A 14,765-nucleotide genomic window follows, 5' to 3' on the forward strand; every position below is an offset into this window, starting at 1 on the left:
ATGTGTAAAATCCCCTGCCAAAAATATCCTTAGAAAAGCGGGAGAAGTCCGCCGAGAAGGGGGCGGGGCTATCTCCCTCAGCACACTGGCGCCATTTCCTCTCACAGCTCTGCTGGAAGGACGCTCCCCAGGCTCTCCCCTGCCGTTTCCAGGCTCAATAGGGTAAAAAAGAGAGGGGGGGCACTACATTTAGGCGCAAACTGTGTATTTATAGCAGCTATAGGGGAAAAATCACTGTGTGTAGTGTGAATCCCTGCATTATATAGCGCTCTGGTGTGTGCTGGCATACTCTCTCTCTGTCTCCCCAAAGGACTTTGTGGGGTCCTGTCCTCAGTCAGAGCATTCCCTGTGTGTGTGTGGTGTGTCGGTACGGCTGTGTCAACATGTTTGATGAGGAGGCTTATGTGGAGGCGGAGCAGGTGCCAATAAATGTGATGTCACCCCCTGCGGGGCCGACACCTGAATAGATGGACATGTGGAAGGAATTACGCGACAGTGTCAACTTCTTACATAAAAGGTTTGACGACATAGCAGATGTGGAACAGCCGGCTTCTCAGCTCGTGCCTGCCCAGGCGTCTCAAAAGCCATCAGGGGCTCTAAAACGCCCGCTACCTCAAATGGCAGACACAGATGTCGACACGGATACTGACTCCAGTGTCGACGACGATGAGACTAGTGTACATTCCAATAGAGCCACCCGGTACATGATTACGGCAATGAAAAATGTGTTGCACATTTCTGATATTACCCCAAGTACCACTAAAAAGGGTATTATGTTTGGGGAGAAAAAGCAGCCAGTGTTTTTTCCCCCATCAGATGAGTTGAATGAAGTGTGTGAAGAAGCGTGGGCTTCCCCCGATAAGAAACTGGTAATTTCTAAAAAGTTACTGATGGCGTACCCTTTCCCGCCAGAGGATAGGTCACGTTGGGAGATATCCCCTAGGGTGGATAAGGCGCTCACACGTTTGTCAAAAAAGGTGGCACTGCCGTCTCAGGATACGGTCGCCTTGAAGGAGCCTGCTGATAGAAAGCAGGAGGCGATCCTGAAGTCTGTATATACACACTCAGGTACTATACTGAGATCTGCAATTGCCTCAGCATGGATGTGTAGTGCTGCTGCAGCATGGTCTTATACCCTGTCAGATAATATTGACACCCTCGACAGGGATACTATTTTGCTAACCATAGAGCATATTAAAGACGTCGTCTTATATATGAGGGATGCACAGAGGGATATTTGCCGGCTAGCATCCAGAATTAACGCAATGTCCATTTCTGCCAGGAGGGTATTATGGACCCGGCAGTGGACGGGTGATGCTGATTCTAAAAGGCACATAGAGGCTCTGCCTTATAAGGGTGAGGAATTGTTTGGGGATGGTCTCTCGGACCTCGTATCCACAGCAACAGCTGGGAAGTCGACATTTTTACCTCAGGTTCCCTCACAGCCTAAGAAAGCACCATATTATCAGGTACAGTCCTTTCGGCCTCAGAAAAGCAAGCGGGTCAAAGGCGCTTCCTTTCTGCCCAGAGGCAAGGGAAGAGGGAAAAAGCTGCACCAGACAGCCAGTTCCCAGGATCAAAAATCTTCCCCCGCTTCCTCTAAGTCCACCGCATGACGCTGGGGCTCCACAGGCGGAGCCAGGTGCGGTGGGGGCGCGTCTCCGGAACTTCAGCGACCAGTGGGCTCGCTCACAGGTGGATCCCTGGGTTCTGCAAGTAGTATCACAGGGATACAAGCTGGAGTTCGAGGCGACTCCCCCTCGCCGTTACCTCAAATCAGCCTTGCCTGCTGCCCTCGGAGAAAGGGAGGTAGTACTGGCGGCAATTCACAAGCTGTATCTTCAGCAGGTGATAATCAAGGTACCCCTCCTTCAACAGGGACGGGGTTACTATTCCACAATGTTTGTGGTACCGAAACCAGACGGTTCGGTGAGACCCATTCTGAATTTAAAATCCTTGAACATTTATATAAAAAAGTTCAAGTTCAAGATGCAATCGCTCAGGGCGGTTATTGCAAGCCTGGAAGAGGGGGATTTTATGGTGTCATTGGACATCAAGGATGCTTACCTGCATGTCCCCATTTATCCACCCCACCAGGAGTACCTCAGGTTTGTGGTACAGGACTGTCATTACCAATTCCAGACGTTGCCGTTCGGTCTATCCACGGCACCGCGGGTATTTACCAAGGTAATGGCCGAAATGATGATGCTCCTCCGAAAGAAGGGAGTCATGATTATTCCGTACTTGGACGATCTCCTTATAAAGGCGAGATCCAAAGAGCAGTTGCTAGTCAGCGTAGCACTATCTCAGGAAGTGCTGCATCAGCGCGGCTGGATTCTGAATATCCCAAAGTCGCAGCTGATTCCTGCGACGCGTCTGCTGTTTTTGGGCATGATTCTGGACACAGAACAGAAGAAGATCTTTCTCCTGGAGGAGAAGGCCCAGGAATTATCATCTCTGGTCAGGGACCTCCTGAAACCAAAGCAGGTGTCGGTGCATCACTGCACGCGTGTCCTGGGAAAGATGGTAGCTTCTTACGAAGCAATTCCCTTCGGCAGGTTCCATGCAAGGATCTACCAGTGGGATCTGTTGGATAAGTGGTCCAGATTGCATCTCCAGATGCATCGGTTAATCACCCTATCCCCGAGGGCCAGGGTGTCTCTGCTGTGGTGGCTGCAGAGTGCTCATCTGCTCGAAGGCCGCACTTTCGGCATACAGGACTGGGTCCTGGTGACCACGGATGCAAGCCTCCGAGGTTGGGGGGCAGTCACCCAGGGAAGAAACTTCCAAGGACAATGGTCGAGTCAGGAAACTTCCCTACACATAAATATTCTGGAACTAAGGGCAATTTACAACGCCCTGAGTCAAGCAGAACCCCTGCTTCAAAACCAACCGGTTCTGATTCAGTCAGACAACATCACAACGGTCGCCCATGTAAACCGCCAGGGCGGCACAAGAAGCAGGGTGGCAATGGCAGAAGCCACAAGGATTCTTCAATGGGCGGAGAATCACGTGATAGCACTGTCAGCAGTGTTCATTCCGGGAGTGGACAACTGGGAAGCAGACTTCCTCAGTAGGCACGACCTCCACCCGGGAGAGTGGGGACTTCATCCAGAAGTCTTCCAGCTGATTGTAAACCGTTGGGAACGGCCACAGGTGGACATGATGGCGTCCCGCCTCAACAAAAAGCTAAAAAGATATTGCGCCAGGTCAAGGGACCCTCAGGCGATAGCTGTGGACGCTCTAGTGACACCGTGGGTGTACCAGTCGGTTTATGTGTTCCCTTCTCTTCCTCTCATACCCAAGGTACTGAGGATAATAAGAAGGAGAGGAGTAAGAACTATACAGGGGTGACTATGGGCCTCAGATTGGGTTCCATTAACGTCCAGATTTCGGCTCTGTCGAATTTCTTCTAAAAAGAACTGGCTTCACTGCCTGAAGTTCAGACATTTGTTAAAGGAGTGCTGCATATTCAGCCCCCTTTTGTGCCTCCAGTGGCACCTTGGGATCTCAACGTGGTGTTGGATTTCCTAAAGTCGCATTGGTTTGAGCCACTTAAAACCGTGGAGCTAAAATATCTCATGTGGAAAGTGGTCATGCTGTTGGCCTTGGCTTCGGCCAGGCGTGTGTCAGAATTGGCGGCTTTGTCATGTAAAAGCCCTTATCTGATTTTCCATATGGATAGGGCGGAATTGAGGACTCGTCCCCAATTTGTTTCTAAGGTGGTATCAGCGTTTCATTTGAACCAACCTATTGTGGTGCCTGCGGCTACTCGGGACTTGGAGGATTCCAAGTTGCTGGACGTAGTCAGGGCCCTGAAAATCTATGTTTCCAGGACGGCTGGAGTCAGGAAAACTGACTCGCTATTTATCCTGCATGCACCCAACAAGCTGGGTGCTCCTGCTTCAAAGCAGACTATTGCTCGCTGGATCTGTAGCACGATTCAACTTGCACATTCTGCGGCTGGACTGCCGCATCCTAAATCTGTAAAAGCCCATTCCACGAGGAAGGTGGGCTCTTCTTGGGCGGCTGCCCGAGGGGTCTCGGCTTTACAACTTTGCCGAGCTGCTACTTGGTCGGGTTCAAACACATTTGCAAAATTCTACAAGTTTGATACCCTGGCTGAGGAGGACCTTGAGTTTGCTCATTCGGTGCTGCAGAGTCATCCGCAGTCTCCCGCCCGTTTGGGAGCTTTGGTATAATCCCAATGGTCCTTACGGAGTACCCAGCATCCACTAAGACGTCAGAGAAAGTAAGAATTTACTCACGGGTAATTCTATTTCTCGTAGTCCGTAGTGGATGCTGGGAGCCCTGCAATACATGTATATAGTTATTGCGTAACTAAAGGGTTTTGTTATGAGCCATCTGTTAATGAGGCTCATTATTGTTTTCATACTGTTAACTGGGTATAGTTATCACAAGTTGTACGGTGTGATTGGTGTGGCTGGTATGAATCTTACCCTGGATTCCAAATCCTTTCCTAGTAATGTCAGCTCTTCCGGGCACAGTTTCCCTAACTGAGGTCTGGAGGAGGGGCATAGAGGGAGGAGCCAGTGCACACCAGATAGTACCTAATCTTTCTTTTAGAGTGCCCAGTCTCCTGCGGAGCCTGCTATTCCCCATGGTCCTTACGGAGTACCCAGCATCCACTACGGACTACGAGAAATAGAATTACCGGTGAGTAAATTCTTATTTTCTGATGTTAACCCGGTTACTACCAAGAGGGTTTATATGTTTGGGGAGAAAAAGCAGCCAGTGACTTTTCCCCCATCTGATGAATTAAATGAATTGTGTGAAGAAGCGTGGAGTTCCCCTGATAAGAAACTAGTGATTTCTAAGAGGTTACTGATGGCGTTCCCTTTCCCACCAACGGACAGGTTACGTTGGGAAACATCCCCTAGGGTGGAAAAGGCGCTCACACGCTTATCTAAAAGGGTGGCCCTGCCGTCTCAGGATACGGCCGCCCTAAAGGAGCCTGCGGATAGAAAGCAGGAAGCTATCCTGAAGTCTGTGTATACACACTCTGGTACTCTACTGAGACCTGCTATTGCTTCAGCCTGGATGTGTAGTGCTGCCGCAGCATGGACTGATACCCTGTCACACAACATTGATTCCCTCGACAGGGATAATATCTTGCTAACCCTAGAACATATAAAAGACGTCGTCTTATATATGCGGGATGCCCAGAGGGACATTTGCCTGCTGGCATCTAGAATTAATGCAATGTCCATTTCTGCCAGGAGAGTATTATGGACTCGGCAGTGGACAGGTGATGCTGATTCTAAAAAACACATGGAGGTTTTGCCTTATAAAGATGAGGAACTGTTTGGGGACGGTCTCTCGGACCTCGTGTCCACAGCGACAGCTGGAAAGTCGACTTTCTTGCCTCAGGTTTCCTCACAGCCTAAGAAAGCACCGTATTATCAAATGCAGTCCTTTCGGCCTCAGAAAGGCAAGCGGGTCAGATGCGCTTCCTTTCTGGCCAGAGGCAGGGGTAGAGGAAAGAAGCTGCACCAGGCAGCCAGTTCCCAGGAACAAAAATCCTCCCCTGCTTCCACTAAGTCCACCGCATGACGTTGGGGCTCCACAGGCGGAGCCAGGTGCGGTAGGGGCGCGTCTCCGAAACTTCAGCAACCAGTGGGTTTGCTCACAGGTGGATCTCTGGGCTGTACAAATTGTATCTCAGGGTTACAAGCTGGAGTTCGAGGCGACTCCCCCTCACCGTTACCTCAAATCGGCCTTGCCAGCTTCCCCCAGGGAAAGGGAGGTAGTACTGGTGGCAATTCACAAGCTGTACCTCCAGCAGGTGATAATCAAGGTACCCCTCCTTCAACAGGGAAGGGGTTACTATTCCACAACGTTTGTGGTACCGAAACCGGACGGTTCGGTGAGACCCATTCTGAATTATAAATCCTTGAACACTTATATAAAGAAGTTCAAGTTCAAAATGGAATCGCTCAGGGCGGTTATTGCAAGCCTGGAAGAGGGGGATTTTATGGTGTCGCTGGACATCAAGGATGCTTACTTGCATGTCCCCATTTACCCACCTCACCAGGAATACCTCAGGTTTGTGGTACAGGACTGTCAGTACCAATTCCAGATGTTGCCGTTTGGTCTCTCCACGGCACCGAGAATATTTACCAAGGTAATGGCCGAAATGATGATACTCCTTCGGAAGAAGGGAGTTATAATTATCCCGTACTTGGACGATCTCCTCATAAAGCGAGGTCCAGAAAACAGTTGTTGGTCAGCGTAGCACTCACTCAGGAAGTGTTGCAACAGCACGGCTGGATTCTGAATATCCCAAAGTCGCAGCTGATTCCTGCGACGCGTCTGCTTTTCCTGGGCATGATTCTGGACACAGAACAGAAGGTGTTTCTCCCGGTGGAGAAGGCCCAGGAATTGTCATCTCTGGTCAGGGACCTCCTGAAACCAAAACAGGTGTCGGTGCATCACTGCACGCGAGTCCTGGGAAAGATGGTGGCTTCTAACGAAGCAATTCCCTTCGGCAGGTTCCATGCAAGGATCTTTCAGTGGGATCTGTTGGACAAATGGTCCGGATCGCATCTTCAGATGCATCGGTTGATCACCCTGTCCCCAAGGGCCAGGGTGTCTCTGCTGTGGTGGCTGCAAAGTGCTCATCTTCTCGAGGGCCACAGGTTCGGCATACAGGACTGGGTCCTGGTGACCACGGATGCAAGCCTCCGAGGATGGGGGGCAGTCACTCAGGGAGGAAACTTCCAAGGACAGTGGTCAAGTCTGGAGACTTCACTACACATAAATATACTGGAACTAAGGGCCATTTACAACGCCCTGAGTCCAGCAGAGCCCCTGCTTCAAAACCAACCAGTACTGATTCAGTCAGACAACATCACGGCGGTTGCCCATGTAAACCGCCAGGGCGGCACACGAAGCAGCATGGCAATGGCAGAAGCCACAAGGATTCTTCGATGGGCGGAGAATCACGTGCTAGCACTGTCAGCAGTGTTCATTCCGGGAGTGGACAACAGGGAAGCAGACTTCCTCAGCAGGCACGACCTCCACCCGGGAGAGTGGGGACTTCATCAAGAAGTCTTCACACAGATTGTAAATCGTTGGGAACTGCCACAGGTGGACATGATGGCGTCCCGCCTCAACAAAAAGCTAAAAAAAAATATATATATTGCGCCAGGTCAAGGGACCCTCAGGCGATAGCTGTGGACGCACTAGTGGGTGTACCAGACGGTTTATGTGTTCCCTCCTCTTCCTCTCATACCCAAGGTACTGAGGATAGTAAGAAAGAGAGGAGTAAGAACAATACTCATCGTTCAGGATTGGCCAAGAAGAACTTGGTACCCAGAACTACAAGAAATGATCTCAGAGGACCCATGGCCTCTGCCGCTCAGACAGGACCTGTTACAGCAGGGGCCCTGTCTGTTCCAAGACTTACCGCGGCTACGTTTGACGGCATGACGGTTGAACGCCGGATCCTAAAGGAAAAGGGCATTCCGGAGGAAGTCATTCCGGAGGAAGTCATTCCTACGCTGATTAAAGCTAGGAAGGATGTGACCGCAAAACATTATCACCGCATATGGCGCAAATATGTTGCTTGGTGTGAGGCCAGGAAGGCCCCTACAGAGGAATTCCAGCTGGGGCGATTCCTACACTTCCTACAGTCAGGTGTGACTATGGGCCTAAAATTAGGGTCCATAAAGGTCCAGATTTCGTCCCTATCCATTTTCTTTCAAAAAGAACTGGCTTCACTACCGGAGGTCCAGACGTTTGTTAAAAGAGTGCTGCATATTCAGCCCCCTTTTGTGCCACCGGTGGCACCTTGGGATCTCAACGTCGTTTTGGATTCCTTGAAATCCCACTGGGTTGAGCCACTTAAAACAGTGGAGCTAAAGTATCTCACTTGGAAAGTGGTCATGCTGTTGGCCTTAGCTTCGGCTAGGCGTGTGTCAGAATTGGCGGCTTTGTCGTGTAAAAGCCCCTATCTGGTTTTCCATATGGATAGGGCAGAATTGCGGACTCGTCCGCAATTTCTGCCAAAGGTGGTGTCATCTTTTCATTTGAACCAGCCTATTGTGGTGCCTGCGGCTACTCGTGACTTGGAGGACTCCGAGTTGCTAGATGTAGTCCGGGCTTTGAAGATTTATGTTTCTAGAACAGCTGGAGTCAGGAAGACTGACTCGCTGTTTATCCTGTATGCACCCAACAAGCTGGGTGCACCTGCTTCAAAGCAGACTATTGCTCGCTGGATCTGTAACACGATTCAGCAGGCTCATTCTGCGGCAGGATTGCCGCATCCGAGTTCAGTAAAAGCCCATTCCACAAGGAAAGTGGGCTCTTCTTGGGCAGCTGCCCGAGGGGTCTCGACATTACAGCTTTGCCGAGCTGCTACTTGGTCGGGTTCAAACACTTTTGCTAAATTCTACAAGTTTGATACCCTGGCTGAGGAGGACCTTGTGTTTGCCCATTCGGTGATGCAGAGTCATCCGCACTCTCCCGCCCGTTTGGGAGCTTTGGTATAATCCCCATGGTCCTTACGGAGTTCCAAGCATCCACTAGGACGTTAGAGAAAATAAGAATTTACTCACCGGTAATTCTATTTCTCGTAGTCCGTAGTGGATGCTGGGCGCCCGTCCCAAGTGCGGACTTTCTGCAATACGTGTATATAGTTATTGCTTAATAAAGGGTTATCGTTATGGGGCATCCGTTGAGTGATGCTCAGTTTTGTTCATACTGTGAACTGGGTAAGGTTATCACAAGTTGTACGGTGTGATTGGTGTGGCTGGTATGAGTCTTACCCTGGATTCCAAAAATCCTTTCCTTGTAATGTCAGCTCTTCCGGGCACAGTTTCCTTAACTGAGGTCTGGAGGAGGGGCATAGAGGGAGGAGCCAGTGCACACCAGATAGTACCTAATCTTTCTTTAGAGTGCCCAGTCTCCTGTGGAGCCCGTCTATTCCCCATGGTCCTTACGGAGTCCCCAGCATCCACTACGGACTACGAGAAATAGAATTACTGGTGAGTAAATTCTTATTTATTCCCAATTGATTTATAAAATAAGTATTAACTCTTAATATTAATAATATTATATGAAGAAATCATTGTATCTGTTTAAAGTGTTTTTCTTTTTCTTTTTTTTAATTCATACTTTCACTGTGGGTCTGGGATCCTCTAACACGCTGAAAGTCCAGAGGGGGGTTGTAGATAAGCTACTGCATGCTTCATTTCAAACACACACACATCAGAGCCTGTGTTGATAGATAAGAATTGAAATATATATATGATGTTTGCTGACATATCTTTTTTTTTCCCTAAGTCACAAGTTGGTAACATTTTTAGATTTTTCACACTTATTATCAATCGCCAAGCAGAAATAGCACATTAAACATTGTGACTTATAGAATATTAGTTCATCACATCATATATGTGAAAGTACAAAAACAAAAAAACAATAAACAACATGTTGTGATAATCTCCAGGGCAATTCCACTGGATATTTATCCTATAATTTGGGTATAATTTTTAAACAAATAATACTATGTGATCATGTGCAATCCTCCTATCTACACCAGTATTATGTGTTCCAGAGTCATAATATATATGATAAATATATATTGTTTAAATAAGATACAGTAATCTCACACTGACATACATATGAAAACCGTGTTAAATGAAAGACACAAGCGTTATTGTGGCTTATAGAATACTAGTTCAGCACATCATATGTACTTTCAAAAAGGGGCATGTTTTCTATATGTCTATATATATATTACATATATCAGTTTATCACCTGTGCATATTATATTGTTACACTGATGATATGTATCATAAAGGTCTGAGTATGTGATAAAATTGTTACTTTTCCCTTTGATATTTTAGAATATAAGCATACATGCCGACCAGGGCCGGTTCTTGGCCTTGTGGCGCCCTGGGCAAAGTCTAGGGGCGTGGCTTCAAATGGGGGGTGGTCAGTTACGCCGCCATTTATGCCCCCTGTAGCGACCCTGAAAGAAAAAATTAAATAAAAAAAAGTATACTTACCATCCCCGTTCCTGATCCAGACCGCTGCAGACCTCCTCCGCCGTCGGCGCCGCTCTTCTCCTCTCCTCGATCTATGGGAGAGACGTTATTACGTCTCTCCCATAGAACAGCATAGACACTAGAGGTCAATTATGACCCCTAGTGTCTGTGCCACTATGCTGTGCGCGATGATGTCATCGCGCACCGCACAACTAAGGTCCTCTCAATGAAGGGAAACTAGACGCTACGCGTCTGGTTCCCTTCAAAGTGGCTGGGCACAACGGGGGGCACAGTGGCGGATCTTGCCCTGGTGCAGCGCCCTCCGGAAGGCGGTGCCCCGGGCAAAAGTACCGCTTGCCCGTGGCAAGATCCGCCACTGATGCCGACATTCTGGCTGCTCTCTGCGGGAGAGAGCAGCCAGGTCGGCTCAGCAGGGGGGCAGGGGAGGGCTGTGACGTGGGGAGGAGGTGGACCGGAGGCGGGGCGGGGTGGAGCAGGGGCGGGACGGGGGCGAAGTTACCGTCCCACGTCCTTTAAGCCAGGTCCCGGCTCTGTAATGCCGCGATCCCCGCCATTACACTGCAGGGGGCGTGGCTACGATGACGCAATTCAGCAAGAATCGCGTCATCAACTGCCCGGACCGCCCACTTTACACACTAAGTGGGCGGACGGGCAGGGGGACCCCTGAATCCGGGAGACTTGCCTGCTCTTCCGGGGTGCCAGGAGGGTCACCCGATTTTCGTGAGCCTCCCGGCCATTCCGGGAGAGTAGGCAAGTATGAATATAAGGCATGTCCAGACATGTATATTAACGAAAAAAAAGATTTACACCATTTATATCATTGCATACATACCACATATTATGGTGTATTACACCGTGTATAAAAATGCTTAAACCAGCAATGTTGTCAGCCTGTGATTAGTCAATCGGTAATACGATGGTAGGCGTTTACTCTAACTCTACATCCCTAGCACGCTGTTACCTGCCTACCTCCTGTTCCCTGCACTGTTTGCGCTTTCTCAAACTGGTTAATGTTGTTACATCCTGTTACACCTTTACACGCCGGAATAACTGTGACATTTTGTATGTTACAAAAGTTTCATTTGTGGTTTTTTACAGACATTTAAATTTAAAACATGTTTCAAACGTAGCCGATTATGCCTAGTCACGGATCGGTTTCAGTTACTTCTGCAAAATGATGTATGTTGGCTTTAATAAAAGCAGTTGTCTTAACTGACCGATCTATGTATTTTGGCAGGCCATTCATATACGTCTCAACAACTTCTTTAATAATGTCATGTTTACATTTAGCACTGTGGCTCACACCTTTAATAGGTTTTTAACAAATATCTGGCATTTACACTAGAGATGAACGGGTTCGGTTTCTCTGAATCCGAACCCGCCAGAACTTCATGTTTTTTTTCACGGGTCCGAGCGACTCGGATCTTCCCGCCTTGCTCGGTTAACCCGAGCGCGCCCGAACGTCATCATGACGCTGTCGGATTCTCGCGAGGCTCGGATTCTATCGCGAGACTCGGATTCTATATAAGGAGCCGCGCGTCGCCGCCATTTTCACACGTGCATTGAGATTGATAGGGAGAGGACGTGGCTGGCGTCCTCTCCGTTTAGAATAGATTAGAGAGACACTTGATTTACTAATTTTGGGGAGCATTAGGAGTACTCAGTACAGTGCAGAGTTTTGCTGATAGTGACCAGTGACCACCAGTTTTATTTATAATCCGTTCTCTGCCTGAAAAAAGCGATACACAGCACACAGTGACTCAGTCACATACATACCATATCTGTGTGCACTGCTCAGGCTCAGGCCAGTGTGCTGCATCATCTATATATATTATATATCTGTCTGACTGCTCAGCTCACACAGCTTATAATTGTGGGGGAGACTGGGGAGCACTACTGCAGTGCCAGTTATAGGTTATAGCAGGAGCCAGGAGTACATAATATATTATATAGTGAGTGACCACCAGACACACAGTGCAGTTTATTTAATATATCCGTTCTCTGCCTGAAAAAAGCGATACACACAGTGACTCAGTCAGTCACATACCATATCTGTGTGCACTGCTCAGGCTCAGGCCAGTGTGCTGCATCATCTATATATATTATATATCTGTCTGACTGCTCAGCTCACACAGCTTATAATTGTGGGGGAGACTGGGGAGCACTACTGCAGTGCCAGTTATAGGTTATAGCAGGAGCCAGGAGTACATAATATTATATTAAAATTAAACAGTGCACACTTTTGCTGCAGGAGTGCCACTGCCAGTGTGACTAGTGACCAGTGACCTGACCACCAGTATATATAATATTAGTAGTATACTATCTCTTTATCAACCAGTCTATATTAGCAGCAGACACAGTACAGTGCGGTAGTTCACGGCTGTGGCTACCTCTGTGTCGGCACTCGGCAGCCCGTCCATAATTGTATATACCACCTAACCGTGGTTTTTTTTTCTTTCTTTATACATACATACTAGTTACGAGTATACTATCTCTTTATCAACCAGTCTATATATTAGCAGCAGACACAGTACAGTGCGGTAGTTCACGGCTGTGGCTACCTCTGTGTCGGCACTCGGCAGCCCGTCCATAATTGTATATACCACCTAACCGTGGTTTTTTTTTTCTTTCTTTATACATACATACTAGTTACGAGTATACTATCTCTTTATCAACCAGTCTATATATTAGCAGCAGACACAGTACAGTGCGGTAGTTCACGGCTGTGGCTACCTCTGTGTCGGCACTCGGCAGCCCGTCCATAATTGTATATACCACCTAACCGTGGTTTTTTTTTCTTTCTTTATACATACATACTAGTTACGAGTATACTATCTCTTTATCAACCAGTCTATATATTAGCAGCAGACACAGTACAGTGCGGTAGTTCACGGCTGTGGCTACCTCTGTGTCGGCACTCGGCAGCCCGTCCATAATTGTATATACCACCTAACCGTGGTTTTTTTTTCTTTCTTTATACATACATACTAGTTACGAGTATACTATCTCTTTATCAACCAGTCTATATATTAGCAGCAGACACAGTACAGTGCGGTAGTTCACGGCTGTGGCTACCTCTGTGTCGGCACTCGGCAGCCCGTCCATAATTGTATATACCACCTAACCGTGGTTTTTTTTTCTTTCTTTATACATACATACTAGTTACGAGTATACTATCTCTTTATCAACCAGTCTATATATTAGCAGCAGACACAGTACAGTGCGGTAGTTCACGGCTGTGGCTACCTCTGTGTCGGCACTCGGCAGCCCGTCCATAATTGTATATACCACCTAACCGTGGTTTTTTTTTCTTTCTTTATACATACATACTAGTTACGAGTATACTATCTCTTTATCAACCAGTCTATATTAGCAGCAGACACAGTACAGTGCGGTAGTTCACGGCTGTGGCTACCTCTGTGTCGGCACTCGGCAGCCCGTCCATAATTGTATATACCACCTAACCGTGGTTTTTTTTTCTTTCTTTATACATACATACTAGTTACGAGTATACTATCTCTTTATCAACCAGTCTATATATTAGCAGCAGACACAGTACAGTGCGGTAGTTCACGGCTGTGGCTACCTCTGTGTCGGCACTCGGCAGCCCGTCCATAATTGTATATACCACCTAACCGTGGTTTTTTTTTCTTTCTTTATACATACATACTAGTTACGAGTATACTATCTCTTTATCAACCAGTCTATATATTAGCAGCAGACACAGTACAGTGCGGTAGTTCACGGCTGTGGCTACCTCTGTGTCGGCACTCGGCAGCCCGTCCATAATTGTATACTAGTATCCAATCCATCCATCTCCATTGTTTACCTGAGGTGCCTTTTAGTTGTGCCTATTAAAATATGGAGAACAAAAATGTTGAGGTTCCAAAATTAGGGAAAGATCAAGATCCACTTCCACCTCGTGCTGAAGCTGCTGCCACTAGTCATGGCCGAGACGATGAAATGCCAGCAACGTCGTCTGCCAAGGCCGATGCCCAATGTCATAGTACAGAGCATGTCAAATCCAAAACACCAAATATCAGTAAAAAAAGGACTTCAAAACCTAAAATAAAATTGTCGGAGGAGAAGCGTAAACTTGCCAATATGCCATTTACCACACGGAGTGGCAAGGAACGGCTGAGGCCCTGGCCTATGTTCATGGCTAGTGGTTCAGCTTCACATGAGGATGGAAGCACTCAGCCTCTCGCTAGAAAAATGAAAAGACTCAAGCTGGCAAAAGCAGCACAGCAAAGAACTGTGCATTCTTCGAAATCCCAAATCCACAAGGAGAGTCCAATTGTGTCGGTTGCGATGCCTGACCTTCCCAACACTGGACGTGAAGAGCATGCGCCTTCCACCATTTGCACGCCCCCTGCAAGTGCTGGAAGGAGCACCCGCAGTCCAGTTCCTGATAGTCAGATTGAAGATGTCAGTGTTGAAGTACACCAGGATGAGGAGGATATGGGTGTTGCTGGCGCTGGGGAGGAAATTGACCAGGAGGATTCTGATGGTGAGGTGGTTTGTTTAAGTCAGGCACCCGGGGAGACACCTGTTGTCCGTGGGAGGAATATGGCCGTTGACATGCCAGGTGAAAATACCAAAAAAATCAGCTCTTCGGTGTGGAGGTATTTCACCAGAAATGCGGACAACAGGTGTCAAGCCGTGTGTTCCCTTTGTCAAGCTGTAATAAGTAGGGGTAAGGACGTTAACCACCTCGGAACATCCTCCCTTATA

The sequence above is a fragment of the Pseudophryne corroboree genome, chromosome 2 (assembly GCF_028390025.1).
Source record: "Pseudophryne corroboree isolate aPseCor3 chromosome 2, aPseCor3.hap2, whole genome shotgun sequence".
NCBI lineage: Eukaryota > Metazoa > Chordata > Amphibia > Anura > Myobatrachidae > Pseudophryne > Pseudophryne corroboree.